At 36.7% G+C, this 16,112-nt stretch overlaps 1 protein-coding gene across 1 annotated transcript in view; it reads right to left on the reverse strand.

The window, feature by feature from the left end:
• ARSJ (arylsulfatase family member J) overlaps positions 1-16,112 on the reverse strand; it is a 180,195-nt gene that overhangs the window by 114,350 nt on the left and 49,733 nt on the right. The window lies entirely within an intron of this gene.

A 16,112-nucleotide genomic window follows, 5' to 3' on the forward strand; every position in this document is an offset into this window, starting at 1 on the left:
TGCAGCTGCCAAGATGCCACTTGCCACCAGTTTGGCCATATTTCAGAGCTGCAACATCACTGGAGTGCCCAAAAGCACAAGTTGTGCAATACTCAGAGACATGGCCAAGGTAAGAAAGGCTGAAAGACGACCACCACTGAACAAGACACACAAGCTGAAACGTCAAGACTGGGCCAAGAAATATCTCAAGACTGATTTTTCTAAGGTTTTATGGACTGATGAAATGAGAGTGAGTCTTGATGGGCCAGATGGATGGGCCCGTGGCTGGATTGGTAAAGGGCAGAGAGCTCCAGACCGACTCAGACGCCAGCAAGGTGGAGGTGGAGTACTGGTTTGGGCTGGTATCATCAAAGATGAGCTTGTGGGGCCTTTTCGGGTTGAGGATGGAGTCAAGCTCAACTCCCAGTCCTACTGCCAGTTTCTGGAAGACACCTTCTTCAAGCAGTGGTACAGGAAGAAGTCTGCATCCTTCAAGAAAAACATGATTTTCATGCAGGACAATGCTCCATCACACGCGTCCAAGTACTCCACAGCGTGGCTGGCAAGAAAGGGTATAAAAGAAGAAAATCTAATGACATGGCCTCCTTGTTCACCTGATCTGAACCCCATTGAGAACCTGTGGTCCATCATCAAATGTGAGATTTACAAGGAGGGAAAACAGTACACCTCTCTGAACAGTGTCTGGGAGGCTGTGGTTGCTGCTGCACGCAATGTTGATGGTGAACAGATCAAAACACTGACAGAATCAATGGATGCCAGGCTTTTGAGTGTCCTTGCAAAGAAAGGTGTCTATATTGGTCACTGATTTGTTTTTGTTTTGTTTTTGAATGTCAAAAATGTATATTTGTGAATGTTGAGATGTTATATTGGTTTCACTGGTAAAAATAAATAATTGAAATGGGTATATATTTGTTTTTTGTTAAGTTGCCTAATAATTATGCACAGTAATAGTCACCTGCACACACAGATATCCCCCTAAAATAGCTATAACTAAAAACAAACTAAAAACTACTTCCAAAACTATTCAGCTTTGATATTAATGAGTTTTTTGGGTTCATTGAGAACATGGTTGTTTTTCAATAATAAAATTAATCCTCAAAAATACAACTTGCCTAATAATTCTGCACTCCCTTTAGTTTAAACTTAGGTTTTTTAATTTCCCAGGTAAGTTTTTATTTATTTTAAGATAGGGATCTTGTAATTTTAATTTAAAGTTAGGGGGTTGTTAGGTTTAGGGGTTAATAGTTTCATTTAGTTTTTGGCAATGTGGGGGGCTGACGGTTTATGGGTTAATAGGTTTATTTAAATATGGCAGTGATGTGGGAGGCCAGAGGTTTAGGGGTTAATAACTTTATTTAGTGGCGGCGATGTCGGGGAGCGGCAGAATAGGGGTTAATATCTTTATTATAGTGTGGGCGATGTTGGGGTGCGGGGGAATAGGGGTTAATAACTTTATTATAGTGGCGGCGATATCCGGAGCGGACGATTAGAGGTTCATATATTTATTTCGGTGGTGGCGATGTCGGGGGCAGCAGATTAGGGGTTAATAAATTTATGTAGGTGTCAGCGATGTTGGGGGCAGCAGATTAGGGGTGTTAGATGTGGGGTTTATGTTAGGGTATTAGGTTTAAACGTAACTTTTTTTCCCCATAGACATTAATAGGGTTGCGTTACAGCGCTTTTTCATTCTGAGATCGCAGGTGTTAGGTTTTTTTCTAACACGTTTTCCCTATTGATGTCTATGGGGAAAAGAGCACAAGCACGTCAAAGCAGGGCTTGTATTTTGTGCGGTAATGAGCTCATTGCCACCATATCGCACGCACAAGGTGACTTTTTCAAAACTTGTAATGGCAGCGCTATGGAGGGTTAAATAACGAAACTTTTGTTGTGTTCGTTTCGCACCCTCTATAGCGCAAAACTTGTAATCTAGGTTATTGGAAATTAGAAAAGAAGCATTAATGTCGTGAACAACATCCATGATATCATTGATTTCACTCTATCGCCATAAATAAATGGTTAGACATACAAAAAATGCATGAAGCAACAGAGTACAAATGATCTAATTAATTGTATAAAGATACAATAAAATAGCAAAATACAAAGTATCTAGTTATTTATATAGAGACAGCAAATTTGTCTAAACTGCGTACTCATTTAATATTTACTTTGTGTACGAGACAATATTCTAAAAACAGATAAGAATATTAAAGACAACTTATATTCTATATAAGGACAGGTAAATATATTTGTAAATAGGGATGGTTTTAAATAAAAGCGGCAATTTTAGTGTCTTTATTTAGACCCCAATGAGAGTAAGTTTTGAGTGTATGAATCCATCTTAGCTCTCTTTGATCCAACTCTTTAGCCATATCACCACCTCTCCAATGAGTTTTGACTTTTTCAATCCCCAGTCACAAAAAGGTTTCATTTTTAAAAAGATTACAACTATTGCAGTGCAGAGGTATTCCATGGTCATCATGTTCTATTTTATTAAAGGACCAGTCAACATTGTAGTTTTGCATAATTAACAAATGCATGATAAGAAGACAATGCAATAGCACTTAGTCTGAACTTCAAATGAGTAGTAGATTTTTGTTAAATAAATTGCAAAGTTATGTCTATTTCCACTCCCCCTGTATCATGTGACAGCCATCAGCCAATCACAAATGCATATACGTATATGGTGTGAATTCTTGCACATGCTCAGTAGGAGTTGGTGACTCAAAAAGTGTAAATATAAAAAGACTGTGCACATTTTGATAATGGAAGTAAATTGGAAAGTTGTTTAAAATTGCTGCTTTATCTGAATCATTAATGTTTAGATTTGACTTGAGTGTCCCTTTAAGATGTTCCATTATTCTTGTTTTCAGAAACCTGGACATTTGTCCTAAATATTGAATTTTACATCGACACTGCATTAGATATATAACATTCTTAGTTTTACATGAAATACATTCCTTAATTTCAAAAGTTTTTCCAGTAACAGAGGAATTAAATGTTTTCTGTTTTATTCTTGTATAGTTACATCCCTTACATTTCCCACATATAAAAAAAGCCTTTCATATCCCTAATTTGTAGGTTTTTTTTTTGGGGGGGGCACGCCTTTAATCATTGATGGTGTTATTTTTTTTTAAAAAATGTTGTCCTTTTCTGAAGATGATTTGGGGCTTATTGGGGATAATTAGACCTAGGAATTTGTCCTCTTAAAATATGCCAATGTCTTTCTATTATTTTTTTAATTGAGTAATGTTCTACATTAAAGGTAGTAACACATTTTGGAAAGTTGTTTATTGTATTTTCTTTCTTTGTTTTATTATTAAGGAGATCTGATTTATTCCTATTTTTTATTTAATATCTTCTGCCTCAAGAGTCACATTATTGTATCCTTTTTATATAAATCTATTTTTAAGCAAATTGGATTATTTCTCATATTCTCCTATGGAACTGCAGTTCCTCTGAATCCTCAGGAACTGGCCCTTTGGTATAGCACTTAACCAATTCAGACGATGGCAACTATCGTGCTTTATATATGTATTTGTATCACATTTCTAAAAAAAGGTTTTGCTTTGTACCTTATTATCACTGATGTATAGAGTCAGGTCTAGAAACTTAATTTCAGAATTATGATGTTCCGGTGTTAAAATTATGGACTAATTGTTTTCATTGATGTTTTTAATTAATTTTTCTAGCTTACTTTCTCCCCCTTTCCAAATACTAATCCTGTCATTGATATATCTATGCCAAGACACCAGGTCTTCACCAAATTCTTCATTTTTCCATACATATTTTTTTTTTCAAAAAGATCCATGTAAATGTTGTCATAACTTGGTGCAAACCTGGTGCCCATTGTGATGCAAAATAAACTCTATAACTCTAATAATGAAATCTAGGAGTTTTGGTTCCAATTTTTCATCCATAGTGAGTTTCCATTTAACAGGCTCCAATCCCTTTTGATGGTCTATAATCGAATAAAGAGAGGTTGCATCCATGGTAACCCATATGTAGTTTTCTTGCCAAGTAATGTCTTGCATAATTTGTAAAATATGTTTAATATCTTTTAGGTGTGATCTTGCTTATTGTGCATATGGTTAAAGAAGGTGATCTATTAAGGCAGATAAATTAGATGTTAAGGAGTCTATACCACTTATAATGGGCCTGCCTGGTGGTCTTGTGACATGCTTGTGAACCTTAGGTAAAAAATAAAAAATGGGGTTCTAAAATCTTCCTTAAACAAAAATTCATATTCATCTTTAGATATTATTTTTTGGTTCTGAGCTTCTAAAATAAGTTTATGTAGTCTGTCTGTGAAATTATTTTTAGGATTATGTTTTAAGATATATACCATTAAGACTTAATGGTATATAAGTTTGAAACTCCCAGAATTCTATTCGCTTCCCCCATATAATATTCCTTGTCTAATATCACAATTCCTCCCCTTTATCAGCCTCCTTTATGACTATATCCTCTCTTTTATTTAATCCTTCCAGAATATCATATTCATGTTTAGTGAGATTATGGTAGCATAGTAGATAAGGTTGAAAAAAGTCTGAAGTCCATTGAGTTCAACCTATACAAATCTAAAATACTTACAAAAAGCTCCAGTTAAGCTTAAGCTTAAATAACCCCACTAAAAGGTGATCCATTTAATACTAGCAATTATATCCATGAATTTTGTTTATATACAGAAATGTATCCAGACTATTTTAAATGTATCTAGGTTATTGGCATTCACTACCTCCTTTGGTAATGAGTTCCACAATTTTATTGCTCTTACAGTGAAAAAACGTTTCCGTTGCAGGAGATTAAATCTCCTTTCCTCCAACCTTAAATTGTGACCTCATGTCAGAAACAATTTTCTTGGAATAAACAGAGCTTTTGTTATCTCTGTATATGGGCCTTGAATATATTTACATAAAGTAATCATGTCACCTCTCAATCGCCTTTTTTCTAAAGAAAACAGACCCAGTTTGGCTAGCCTCTCCTCATAGCTTAAATTCTCCAATCCCCTTATAAGCTTTGTGGCCCTTCTCTGAACTTTTTCTAGTTCTGCAATATCTTTTTTTGCGATCGGTTCCCAGAACTGCACTCCATACTCAAGGTGAGGTCTTACCAGGGCTTTATATAGTGCCAGAATTATGCTTTCCTCCCTTGAATCAATGCCTCTTTAAATACATGTTAGTATTTTATTAGCCTTTGAAGCCACTGCCCTTCATTGTGCACCCATCTTTAGCTTGTTATTACTACTCCCAAATCCCTTTCCTCCTCTGTTTGGCTAAGTCTTGTCCCATTTAAAAAATATGCTGCCTGCTTATTTTTACTTCCAAAATGTAGAACCTTGCATTTTCCCATATTAAATCAAATTTTCCATTTACTTGCCCATACTTCTAATTTTTGCAGATCCCTTTGTAATGAAAGTTCATCCTGCTCTGACCTAATGACCTTTCTTAACTTAGTATCATCTGCAAAAATAGAGATGTTGCTATTTATATGGCTAAAGAGTTGGACCAAAGAGAGCTAAGATAGATTCATACACTCAAAACTTACTCTCATTGGGGTCTAAATAAAGACACTAAAATTGCTGCTTTTATTTAAAACCATCCCCATTCATAAATATATTTACCTGTCCTTATATAGAATATAAGTTGTCTTTAATATTCTTATCTGTTTTTAGAATATTGTCTCTTTCACAAAGTGAATATTGAGTACGCAGTTTGGACACATTTGCTGTCTCTATATAAATAACTAGATACTTTGTACTTTGCTATTTTATGGGATCTTTATACAATTAATTAGATATTTTGTACTCTGTTGCTTCATGCATTTCTTGTATGTCTCGCCATTTATTTATAGCGATAGAGTGAAATCAATGATATCATGGATGTTGTTCACAACATTAATGCTTCTTTTCTTATTCCCAATTGCCTAGATTTTGAGTTTTGAGCGCTATAGGGAAATTAACAAATGCAACAAAAATGGCGTTATTTAATCCCCCATAGCACTGCCATTACAAGTTTTAAAAAAACCCAGCTTGTGCGGGCGATATGGTGCTTTTAAGCTCCATGTCGCACCAAAAACAAGCACTGTTTTGATGTGCTCGTGCATGCTTTCTCCATAGCCATCAATGGGGAGAGTGGGTCAGAAAAAAGTCTAACACCTACGATCACGGAAAGAATACCTCTGTAACGCAGCCCCATTGATGTCTATGGGGAAAAAGAAAATACAGTTTAAACGTGACAGCCTAACATAAACCCTACATCTAAACACCCCTAATCTGTTGCCCCTGACATCACCGACACCTACCTAATGTTATTAACCCCTATTCTGCCGCTCCCGATATCACTGCCACCTAAATAAATTTATAAACGCCTAATCTGCCGCTCCCTATATCGCCACCACTATATTTAAGTTATTAACCCCTATTCACCACAACTAAATAAATTTATTAACCCCTGAACCTCTGGCCTCCCACATCACTACCAATAAATAAACCTATTACCCCTAAACCGCCAGCCCCCCACATCGCAACAACCTAAATTAAACTGTTAACCCCTAAACCTACCCCTAAACCTAACCCTAACCCTAAACCTAACTTTAACATAATTCAAATAAGGCTAAACAAAACTTACAGTTATTAACTAATAGTTATATTGTAGCTAGCTTAGGTTTTATTTTTATTTCACAGGTAAGTTTGTATTTATTTTAACTAGGTAGACTAGTTACAAAATAATTATTAACTATTTAATTACTACCTAGTTAAAATAAATACAAAATTACCTGTCACATAAAACCTAAGTTACCTTACACTTAAACCTAAAATTACAAAAAATAGAAAAAAACTACCATTACAAAAAATAAAAAAACTACCATTACAGAAAAAAACAAAATTATCCACAAAAAAAAATTATTCCTATTCTAATACCCTTTAAAAAAAATCCCACCCCAAAATAAAAAAGCCTAATCTATAATAAACTACCAAGGGCCCTTAAAAAGGCCTTTTGTAGGGCATTGCCCTAAGTTAAACAGCTCTTTTGCTACAAAAACAAACAAACACCACCCTAACAGTATACAACCCCCCCAAACTATCAAGGACCCTTAAAAGGACCTTTTGGAGGCCCTTAAAAGGGACTTTTGTAGGGCATTGCCCTACGTTAAACAGTTCTTTTTCTAAAAAAAAGCAAACACCCCCTAAAAAATACATTACACAAAATAACAAACAAATTATCAAAAATAATAAAAATTATTCCTATTCTGGGGCGTGTCTGGGCGGCATCCATGTTAGGATGCAATATCAGTAACTCCGGGTGAGATCTGGACAATCTGCTGATTTTGAACAGATTTATGCTACATCTCTGGAAAACCTGGATATTTACATGTGTAGCATGCTATGCTGAACCGATTGATATCAGTTTTGTGGACCCTATGACCCTGAAGTGCTGATCCGGACCGTCGAGACCTTTGGCGGCGGCCTCAATATAAGGCCTCGACACCCCCCCCGGTTATCCGGGTAAAGCAGTCACAGCTGGACTGCCAGAGGACACTCCTACCTTCACAACCTACACTACCTTGAGCAGCTTATTGCAGGAGCAACCGAGTTTATAAACGGTTTTTATACATTGTGGAGCCGCTTGAGATCCCATCCGGAAAATGGAGGCCCTAGACAGGTGGGAAGCCGAGATGACGCAGCTCATTACAGCTCACTATGAAAGCTTAGAACGTGAGTTATGTAACTTATTCTTAAATCTTCAAACCGCTGATATAATAACAAGAAGGTCTAAACCGATAGAGGAGCTAACCTATATAACTATCAGGGGGCTCAACACCCAACCCCAGCCTGTAATGCGGGATGATAGTGACCAACCCTTGACGGCACCTCCAGAGGACCCGCAGGACACAGAAGCTTCCTTACAGCACCCCTGTATTGCGGCTCACCTACCTGATAACCCGGCTGCAGATAACAATATACCGCCTGTGGTGCGGTGGTCAAATGGCATCCTGAAGCCCCGCTGGATTAGCTGCATCAGACGGAGGGTGAAACAGTTGGCCTCGATGGTTCCTGTGTTACACGCAGCCACTGGCCGACCCAGGGGGTTACAGAGACGGCGACCGGCTCGGCCGGGGGGAGCAGCAATGGGTCAGGTTTTTCTTTTCCACTGTTAACTACCAGGCGCCCGACTTCCTTATCCCGCAGTGGACCACAGACAGGAGTTTGCGGACAGATCTCGGGTGGCCCACGGCAGACGGCGATGCTACAGAGAAATAGGCAGAGAACTTTGCCATGCCTTTGGGAGCCAGTCCCTAAGGAAAGCAATGAGATTATGGAGCAAGCAAATCACTCACTCAGGGGTCAATATCATATTCAATGTCCCTAGCACTGAACGTCATGGAGTGGGTTAAAAGAGATTTAAGAATCAGGTCCCCTCCCGGTATGGAGTACATAAGGACAATGTACTAACTGCTGCAGTAACCATGAAGTCCTGGTCTGTTATACTGAGTTCGCACATAGAGGGGGGGTATCACCCCAAATATTTTGAGCTGTAAGGCTTAGACATAAGACTGCCATGTTTTTCTTGGGACTGTGTCTAGAGACTTTTTTTTTATTTCTCTTTGGCTTGCTAAACAAAACGCTGTGGGAAGTTCCCTCTTTATGCCATTATCCACAAGCAACCCTTGGGTAAAGACTCCGGAGGCCAATTGTTAACAGAGAATACTGTACCTACTCATGCTTAATTGAATCACAAGTTTGTGAACTGTTTAAAGACATTTAATGCTGATTACACCAGTTCGCTTGCAATCTCCCTATGATCAGAATAAGAGACTGATATGTTATGTTTTTTGTTGATAATATTTAGACATGTTTTAAACAATAATAATCCTATATAGTATATAGGGGATATAATCAAACTATAGTATGTCATTGTGATTGGTTGTATAAGCTAATCTACCTCTTTAAAATAAGGATGCCATATTTCAGTTAAGCAAGCATCTGTTTACCCCTTCCTGTGTTTTAACAAAGTACTGGGAAGTTCATAGCCTAGCATTTTAGCATCTCCTTTTTTCAGTTAGATATGATCTGAATTCTTACACTTTGCCTATTATTAACAGCATCTATTTTGACATATTGGATTAAGTGGTTATATATTTATTTATTTTTATTTTTTTTAAATTACGTGTTGCAGGAAATGAATAAGCTATGTATTTTCTATTTGTAGGTATATGTAGACTTCATACACCCTTACAGCTTCCTAGTTCAAGCTAGTGTTAAGGTAACTTAATTCCTCATACTGTGCCTCTAACCTACTACAAATAGAACCAACATTAATGCTCAAGAGCTTTTACTGCCCTACTTATAGTATTTTCATATGCCTCACCTGCTGTTGGTGGCCAAAACAGTAGTTTGGCTAAAGTCTGTTTATGATAGTGAGGTATGTAACATTTGAGCGTCCCTGACGATACTAATTAGTTATACTACTTTTTCTGATAAGTCCAAGTTCACTATCAGCACATTCAAGCATGGTAGATCGAAAACAGAGACATATTCCCTTGGGCACTGCTATCTCCAATTGGTAAGTTATTTATATATGTGTCCATAAATAAGTGTGTAAATGTGTTTATACTATTGAATAATATGTGGTTTCAATCTCACTTTTATTATGTTTTTGTTGCCTGAGAACATTAGATCATAGTTATAGCCTCCTCCATAATGTCCCTACAACCACTTCTTCATAGTCTGTAACCTATATATTGTATACAAGATTATAACGGTATGTCTAGAGTTAAGGGTATACACTGATATCTTTACAGAGTTAATAATATAACCTAACCAGTCCACGGATTATTCCTCTGCCCTAACCAATTGTTAAGTTTGTCAAAATTTACCTATATATAGTTAGATGCAATAGATTTACCTCAACAATATTTTATTCCTATAGCATTGGACTGCTTGCATAGATGTCTTCCCAATAGGCTCCAAGCTGAGGAGTAACTTTACTTATTCCCCTAAATTTTACCCTAGTGTGGTCTATTATCTGTATTAGGGTTTGGAGTCTTTACAGCCTATTATTGTAATGCTGCCTAGCTTATCACGCTTCCCTATTATTAGATCCCATACCATGTACTTTACAGAGTTATATATTTTACATATAATATACTGAAAGTTAGCGAGTACCACTTCTCTCCCTATTTTATATATTATTTTGGTTTTGCTCAAATTAAGTCATATATAAATCCCCTTCCCAAAAAAAACTATAAAATCCTGAGGTGCACTAGTTGAGACCCATGAGATGTCTCTTATGTTTCAGATTACCTTCTATTATGTATATTCTTTTTTTTGTACTAGAGGTCCAAGAGTGACCTATTGAGTCATGTTGGAAGGTTTCGCAAGGTACAGGCAATAAATAGTAATATTGTTAAAAAAAAAATAAAAAAAAAATTCTTCCTATTCTAATACCCATTAAAAAAAAACAAACAAAAAAAAAAAACACCTAATCTAGCATAAACTACCAATGGCCCTTAAAATGGCCTTTTGTAGGGCATTGCCCTAAAGAAATCAGCTCTGTTTATGAATTTTTTTTTTAACAAACACCCACTAACATTAGAAAACCTCACCCCCCTCAAACCCACAAAAAAAAACTAAGCTACCCATTGCCTTGAAAAGGGCATTTGGATGGGCATTGCCCTTAAAAGGGCATTTAGCTTTTTTACATGCCCAAACCCTAAACTAATAAAAAAAAACACAAAAAACCCTTAACAAAAAACCTATCACCCCCGAAGATCCACTTACAGTTTTTTAGGTCTCGCTTGAACGATCTTGATCCCGGCAGAGAAGTCCTCACCCAGGCAGCGAGAATTCTTCATCCAGGTAGCCTCTTCAATCTTCATCCCGTCTGCGAAGTCCTCATCCTAGCGGCGAGAAGTCTTCATCCAGGCGGCCTCTCTTAAATCTTCATCCACATTGCATCTTCTACCTTGATCCCGGTGGCACGGAGCGGGTCCATTCTGAAGACATCCGGCGCAGAGCATCCTCTTCATACAGTCACTGCCGTACACTGAATCTTCAATGCAAGGTACGCAATCCAAGATAGTGTCCCTTGCATTCCTATTGGCTGAAAGATTTGAATCAGCCAATAGGAATGAGAGCTGCTAAAATCCTATTGGCTGTTTAAATCAGCCAATAGGATTTAAGCAGCTCTAATTCTATTGGATGATGAATCAGTCAATAGAATGAGAGCTGCTTAAATCCTATTGGCTGATTTTAACAGCCAATAGGATTTAAGCAGCTCTCATTCTATTGGCTGATTCTTTATCCAATAGAATTAGAGCTGCTTAAATCCTATTGGCTGATTTGACCATATTTTCAAAGTTAAAAGATGAACACACAGAGTTGCAATCTAGCTGAATGTTATTTAGTTTAAAATGGCATATATAGCCAAAGATAAAACAGCATTTCTTAAATTGTGATGCTTTCAATTGGACATAATTGAACATGTGACCAAACAGAACAAACAGACCTGATTTGAAACTGGTACAAAGATACGGCTCGATAGGGAACTGAATTATTCTACTCTTAAGGATTGGTTAAGAATTTTTTTAATATAATGAACTTAATTGGTCGCTCTTATTTTGTATTCAATTAGCGTTTCTGAAATATTTTTTATATTCAGTAGAGATCGATGAATTGTATTATACATTTTATTGTGTAACATAAATAGTTTATTACATAGATAGTGTGTTCAAAGATATTAGGAAGTCTTTTTAATTAGTATTTTTATGTGAACATGTTTAAACTCATCCACAACCAATAGGATCACGGGTAGCGTCTTTTATTTTGTATTTTAGACCGCCTGAATTGCGGTAAGGTATGCTACGGTTTGTAAAGCAAATTATCTGTGAATGCTCTTGAAAAAGACGGCACTGACCGTTGAAATGCGTTGAGAAAATAAAAGCTGCTTTTTATCCAAAGCTGGTGAAAATATATTCCTTTCTTTGAACACCTGAGGAGCCGTTTATCTCAATCTATACTGTGAGTATCTACACTTTATATCACAGTGTATGGATACAATATTTCAGTGCCATATATTTTTTTGTGGAATACACCCCAGTGAATCGTTGGGAACCTTTGGTGAATAAGCGCCTCCCTCTGCACACGCATACCAATTGAACAGCCTTTGGGAGACACTGTGGGATGGCAGCAGTTCAAGAAACCAAAGAGGAGTACATATCTATAATGTATATTGTTTCTCTATATTTTAACAAAAAAAAATGGCATTTTAGAGACACTTCCCCAGCAATTACTTGTAGTTATAATCTTTAAAAATAAAAGTGCAAAAGTCAATTAAAAAGTCATTTTAAAAGATATTGTACTGTTTGACGCAATATTCAACCAATTTAGCACTGTTCTCATTAGAAATAAGAGCAAATTCCAGTGAATTAAATTGAAATTTAGACATGCTCAAAAAACGTGTCTGTTTTCCAAGTCAGTCACCTGACTGCTGCACTTCAGTGGAAAAGTGTCATTTTCCTTTTTCCATCCCTCTGGAAGTTTCTATGGTGTCTCAATGAAGCATAGCAGGGGACCAAAATGTCTTTAAATGGATATGAAACTCAAAGGTTTTCTTTCATGATTCAGAAAGTGAATTTAAACAACTTTCCAATGCAGTTCTGTTATCAAATTTGCTTCATTCTCTTGGTATCCTTATTTTAAAATGCATACCTACACTGTCAGAAAAAAGGGTACGATTGGGGTCCGTTTGTGAACACTTAGGGTACAACTACTGTGGTTGTACCCTCAATGGATCATAATTACACCTTAAGGAACTAATATGTACCATTTAGCGGTAAATAAGGTACATGTTTCCAACTGTCAAAGGGTCCATGTCTGTACCATTTAAAGGGACATAATACTCATATGCTAAATCACTTGAAACTGATGCAGGAAAATATCACCTGAGCATCTCTATGTAAAAAAGGAAGATATTTTACCTCACAATCTCCTCAGCTCAGCAGAGTAAGTTCTGTGTAAAAAGTTATACTTCACCTGCTCCCAGCTGCGGATAAAAATAAAAAAAAAATGAAGAAATGAACAGCAGCCAATCAGCATCAGCAGTGCTGAGGTCATGAACTCTTACTGTGATCTCATGAGATTTGACTTAACTCTCATGAGATTTCATAGTAAGCTTCCTTTACCTGATTGGTGAAATAATATGAGAGTGCACGATGCTCATCCTTTCAGATGTCCCAGGACAGACACACTAAAATGCTGCTTAGAAATCCTTTACAATGGGAGGTGGCTACTGAGGAACTTTTGAGGTAAAATATCTTTCTTTTTTACATAGAGATGCTCAGGTGATATTTTCTAGTCAGCTTTTTACAGCTATGCTGCATCACTTTCAAGTGTTTAAACATTTGGGTATTTTGGCCCTTTAATCCCCCCAAAAAGGTACAATCACTTGTGTGACTAAAAGGTTTAGGGGGATGGGTGGTTCAAGGCTGCCAAACCCTGCAAGTCCATATCATTTGTACAGCTCAATTATTCATGTTCACATAACTGTCACCCAAAATGAATGCAACATACATGTTGTACAGCAAAATAATTATGTTCAATTATTGTTGGTTATATGCAAAAAAAAATACTTAAAGGGACAGTCTACACCAGAATTGTTATTGTTTAAAAAGATGGATAATCCCTTTATTACCCATTCCCCAGTTTTGCATAACCAACACAGTTATATTAATATATGTTTTACCTCTGTGATTACCTTGTATCTAAGCCTCTGCAGACTGCCCCTTATCTCAGTGCTTTTGACAGGCATGCAGTTTAGCCAATCAGTGCAGACTCCTAAATAACTACATGGGAGTGAGCATATTGTTATCTTTATGACATACATGAACTAGTACTGTATAACTGTGAAAAACTTTCAAAATGCTCTGAGCTAAGAGGCGGTTTTCAACGGTTTAGAAATCAGTTTGAGCCTACCTAGGTTTAGCTTTTAAAAAAATACCACCAAGGGAACAAAGCAAATTTAGTGATAAAAGTCAATTGGAAAGTTGTTTAAATTTTCATGCCATATCTGAATCACGAAAGTTTAATTTTGACAAGACTGTCCCTTTAATAACCCATATATTCAATGATACTGTGTTGCTGGTTCTAAATAGCAAACAAGACTTAACATTTTAATGTTTATATTTAGAGCATCAAGATGTGAACTCTTAAACATAAAGCAAATGGATTAACTAAAATTACAAAGAAAAAAAAATGTTTTAAACTCTATAAAATAAACAAAAGCTGTTTAAGAACCAGTTTTAAAAATAAAATAAAATTGTAACCGTTCCCCAGTCACATACATGGACATTGTGTAACACGCCATAGCGCCATTTGTTGGTTGAAAGTTCCTTGTGGACAATGTGTAACACATCTCCATCTATTGGTAGAAGGTTCATCACCAAAATGTGTACTGGGGAAATATACTAATTTGCATATATTTTGCATAGAGTGACAATTCAATGTATGGTTGTGTGTTTTATTGTTTATCCCTCCCCCCAATCCCCCTTCTTTTCGTTAGAGTTATATTTTATTATTATGTTGTTTTCTATATGTTTTCTATATATTTATGTTTTATGTGGCATGTCACCCTAAATTAAATGGGGTATTTTTAGAGTCTAGTACAGAGTGATATAAAACACATTGAGTATTTCTTCCTTTTTTTTTTTTTTACCTGCAGCTGGGAGCAGCTGAGTATAACTTTTTACACAGAACTAACTCTGCTGAGCTGAGGAGATTGTGAGGTAAAATATCTTCCTTTTTTACATAGAGATGCTCAGGTGATATTTTCCTGTCAGATTTTTACAGTTATACTGCATCAGTTTCAAGTGATTTAGCATATGAGTATTATGTCCCTTTAATGGAACAACATTTGTAATATGCTGTGTTGTGTACATATTTGCCACCATGAGGTACAAAGGGCTTGTCACTGGGGCAGTACCCTTAAAAGGCCAAATTTGCACCATTTTTTAAGGGTACAATATGGTACCATAGGACTGAGGTCCAATCTAGTCACCAAAGATACATATTTGCCTTTGAAAGGTACAGTCTGAAAGGGTACCAATTTGTACCCATTTTTTCTGACAGTGTAGGTAGACTCAGGAGCACCAATGCAGTACTGAAAGCTAGCTACTGATTGGTCTCTGCACCTATATGCCTCTTTTCATTGGTTTGCCAGAAGTGTTCAGCTAGCTCCCAGTAGTGCTTCAATAAAAGGATACCAATAGAATGAAGCAAATTTGATAATAGAAGTAAATTGGAAAGTTGTTTAAAATCACATGCTCTTTAAAGACAAATGTTAAAGACACATGTTGCCAATAATCATGCCTGCACTATGCCACTTATATTGCAGTGCTGTTAACAGATGTGTGCTTATAGCTCTGTCCAGTGTTCCACACATTGTCCCGTTTTGACCTTCTGCATGTTCCTTACCTTCAACCCCCTTCAGGCCCTCATTGTGGGCCATCACATTTCTGTCACTGGACCACGGTTGACAAAAAAAAAATGTTCCTCTTATCCTGGTACATTGAAACTGAGAAGCTGGGGCAAGGAACAGTGGATATAAAAAAATCTACACACCCTTAACAGACAGTCAAGTCAAAATTAAACTTTTATGATTCAGATATGGCACGCAATTTAAAACTTTGCACATTTAGATTTTGGAGTTGTATCCCACTCATAAATTACTTTAATTTGCGAGGATATCTGTGTACAGCTGTTTTGTGAGGCTATGCCTTCATCCCCTTGGATGTGCGCTTTGGGTCATTCACGTTGCATTGTGAAATTCCTCTTCATTAGTTTTCTGACCAAGGCCAGCAAGTTTGGTACCAAAACATCCTTATAGTTGGAGAAATTCCTCATTTCATCTATCTTTACTAGAGCCCTGACCCAGCTGAAGCGAAGCAGCCCTGAAGCATGATGCTACCACTACCATGCTTCAAAGTTTATACAGTGTTTGTTGGATGATGAGCTTCATTGGTTTTTCACCAAACATATTTTTTACAATTTAGACTCAATACTTCAACCTTTCTCTCATCATACCATAGCACATTTCCTCATATGATTTGGGACGACT

The sequence above is a fragment of the Bombina bombina genome, chromosome 2 (assembly GCF_027579735.1).
Source record: "Bombina bombina isolate aBomBom1 chromosome 2, aBomBom1.pri, whole genome shotgun sequence".
NCBI lineage: Eukaryota > Metazoa > Chordata > Amphibia > Anura > Bombinatoridae > Bombina > Bombina bombina.